Source organism: Octodon degus, unplaced genomic scaffold, assembly GCF_000260255.1.
Source record: "Octodon degus isolate 3935 unplaced genomic scaffold, OctDeg1.0 scaffold00083, whole genome shotgun sequence".
Classification (NCBI taxonomy): domain Eukaryota; kingdom Metazoa; phylum Chordata; class Mammalia; order Rodentia; family Octodontidae; genus Octodon; species Octodon degus.
Window position 1 is genome coordinate 4,271,219 of NW_004524659.1, and position 4,049 is coordinate 4,275,267.

The window sequence follows — 4,049 nt, forward strand, 5'->3', positions numbered from 1 at the left end:
CTGGGATTACAGGTGCATGCCACCATGCCCAGTCTCAATTTCAGTCTCAGCACGTCCCAGGGGAGGAGCCAGCACTGCAGGCCCGGGAATTGAACCTCTGGTGCCTACAACTGCTTACAGGGACTTTATTTTTATTTATTTATTGATTTTTTTTAAAAAGGCACTTTAATCCCCTGAGCTATTTGGCATTACCTACTTGATGGTCCTTTCTCCATAATTATCAACTACTGACAAGGTGTAGGAGCTCTTGGGGGGGTCCAACACAGTTCTCATTTTTTTCTCTTTTATTACTTGTATCCATATCACTGTTATTTGGCTATGTGTCTTATTCTTGTTCACCTTTCATTTGTTCCTCTAAGTCTTTTTCTATTTATTTCTTTGTTTTCATTTTCTTGTCCCTCCCTGACTTTGTCTTGGAGTTTACATTGAGTCTTTTCTTTTGTGTGTTGTGATTTTGAGTTCTCTATTCAAATTCAAGGGGAAAATTGGAAAGATTCTCACCCTGACTAATTATATATACTGAAACCTGTGAACTAACCATCTGCACTGAAGATGGTAATTTGTAATAGTAGGTTCATGCTTGGAGTGCCTGTCATTCTGGTCTTCTGAATACAGGCTGCTTCTCATGACATGACAGTTGCTGCCGTGCTGCCTCTCAGGTAGATGATTGTTCAAAAAGAAAGGGGTAGTGAATGAAGGCAGGAGACAGGAAAAGGAATGTTGTGGAAGTGTCCTTCTTCAAGGTTGTATATGGTTAGATTTTTGGACTTATGTGTAAACATAAGAATTATATAATTCTTTAATGCCTATTTTTAAAAATATATTCTAATTTTTAAATGTTTTTTCATCATATTCTGTAGGGACTAAAAGTTCAACATATCAATACTTGATGAAAAATACCTGTTCCACGTTATGCCTAAGATGTTTGATATTCAGACAGATAGTGAGGCTAAACTTAACAGCCTAGGTTGTATGGTGATAACAATAAATTTCTCTTCTGGAGGGTTAATAACCTAAGTTTGCAGACCAAAATTAGAGAAAAAGGAGGGCCACAAGGAAAGCCAACATTTTGACCCTAGCATTCCAAGGTCAATTAAGACTCAGGACATATGAGAACTTGTACTGTGACATCATGTAACTCAGTAGTGTCCCAAATTTTCTGATCAAGTAGATTATGGGGCCAAAGAGGGAAGTGATCTATGATGTAGAGTGTGCCTAAGGAGAGTCACATGGAGAGAAAACATTCTCTCAAGCTTTCACAGAGAGTATATTGACCAAGCAATGGCCGTGACTCATTCACTTGGCTGACATTGACAAAGGATCTACAATCTGAGGTACAGGATCTCAGGAAAAATCCTGAGGGGATTTCACTGACCTTATCAGACCCAAAAGCTACAACTCTTGCTGCATAGGTCTTGCTTTACCTTGGTCTTAACCATCCAGTAGAAAAATATAAAAACGAAGTATAAGAAGCAAAGCCATGGTGTTATGTTCAGCTGTAGGGGACTCAGGTCAACAATTTCTGACATTGCCAGGGAAGCAGAAGCCCCAGTACTATTATGGACTCCTGGACTCTTTTAGAATATTTTGCTGAGTTAACACAACTATAATATTCAAATAACGAAACTAAACAAAAAAGGGGGATACAGATGAATATCCATTTTGTATCTGTGTATTCAAAATGGTTAGGATAGACATATAGTTACATTCTCTTAATGAATAGAAGGATTTGTTCTAATAGACTTTGTAAATAGGATATCATGTCTGCATCTTGTACAGCAAATAACCACTAGGAAGAATGTATGCAATGTGTTAATTATTGAAACTGTCCTACCGATTTGTTTTGAAACTGTCTCATCGCTATTTGCTTATCAATAAAATTATGGGGGGAAAAAGAAAAAAGCAGTAAAACTTACAACTCATGGGATGCTCTATATACCTGCACCAGAACTCCACTGGGGCCCTTCACAGTGCTATCATCAGGTTGCTAGTTTTCTTCTCTTTCTTTTCTTGTGTGCACATGCCAGAAATCGAACTCAGGACCTTGTGCTTACCAGGCAGGTGTCTGTGCTGTTGAGCTATATCCCTGGCCCACGTGGCTAGATTTTGTTTCTTCGTTGGACATCTCCCACGTATTAAGAGGTTTTATAATTTTTTATTTAATGCCACTTGCTTTTCTAGAAAAAAATTTCTACAATCTCCTGTGTGGTAGTAGGGTTAATATACCAAGTTGCTGAAACCCTGAGACTATCTCAGGGGAAAGGGGGCATGAGAGACCATTCCTTTTCTTTACTTTTTATATTTTAAAGAGAATAAAAATAGTTAAGGAATTATAAAGATACAGAATTTCACTAAATAAAAGATAGGACTTCAACAATGATTGTTATATTGCATATTGTTGTCTTCAAATTAGTTGTTCAGATTACCACACACAAGCATGCAAAGTTGGCCCAAAACTCAAAAATAAAAAAAAAATATTAAGCATTACCTGCTTCTTTGAGTAGACCAGCAGAAATCAATGATATAAACATCTCAGCTATCCTGTATATATACATAAATGTCTTTCCCCCTTCCTTTTTAGTTTTTCCCGTCTCTCATCCCATTGTTCCTTCCCTTTGAGCAGTTCCTTTCCCTTTCACAATAACAATTGTACCTTTTGGATTTTATTTTACTCTTTCAGGTTCTTGGTTTGGGTTTACTGGTTCCTTTTATTCTCATTTAGCACCTTCTCTCCCAGCTGTGCCTATTCCCTCCAGCATCTGGAGTCTCTCCACTTTAAAGATAATCAAGCTCCCATTCCCTGCAGAGACTGGAATGGGATATTTTCTGGGCCACAAATGGAAGACAAAGAGATTGGAAAAAGCGTGTGGGGGGGGGGCGGAGCGGCATCTAACTGCTCAGGACAGATGCACAGCCTCGGCAAATGTCGCCTGTAAGCTCCAGACCTTTCCTGAGCCCTGGGAGGAAAATTAATTTGGTTTTTACTGCTACCCCCTCTGTCTTAACAAAGATTTCAATTCCCCTGTCCATCTTTATTCATACATTCCTATTATGCTTCTTTGAAATTTCACTTACCTCTATGAAAAATGTTGATTCACCTCCTACACTCTTTATCTTGATTGTACCATAATTTAACTATTGCACCAGGAGAATCTGAGAAAATAGAAGTATGAAACAGTTAGTCTATTTCTATAGGCTCATAGGTATTTCTTAATATATTATTGAATACCTTTACATACACAATTATGACTCCAATAAGCAGGAAATATTTATTTAAAATTAAACCTAGTGTGTACCTATGTTTATAGCAGCAAAATTTGTGATAGCTAAATCTTGGAAAAAACCAAGATGCCTGTCACCTGAGGAATGGATGAAAAAGATGTATTTTTATGCAATGGAGTATTATTCAGCTATAAAGAATGATAATCTTGAAGCCTTTATATTTAAGTGGATGCCACTTGAAGATATACTCAGAAGTGAAATAAACCAGACCCCAAACAGATGTGTAAATATCATATAGTCTCCCTAGTATAAGAACTCAACAGAAAAATAAAAATAGAAAGGTATAAGACAATTAAAAGGAAAGCAAGAACTTAAGGATTAAACAATGAAGAAAGGGCAAGGAAAAAATCTAGGAAACATGACAGGGGCAAAGCCATACATTTATATGCACAAGGTGGGTAAGGCAATGGTCCTGAGAATCTTCAGCATGTTTCTGAAACTAGCAGTTAATTGGTAGGATTCTCACCCTGACTAACTATATATGCTGATACCTGTGAACTAAGCAACTGTACTGAAGATAGCAATATGTAATGATAGGGCCATGTTTGGAATGCCTGTCATTCTGGTCTTCTAAATACGTACTGCTTGTCATGACATACCAATTACTGCCATACTGTCTCTCAACTAAATGATTGTTGTTTTCTTTTTTTAAAAAAAGGGTAATAAATGAAAACAAGAGACAAGAAAAAAAAATGTCACAGGACTGTCCTGCTACAATGCTGTATATGATTAGATTTCTAAATTTCTATGTAAGGGGTGGGCTGTGG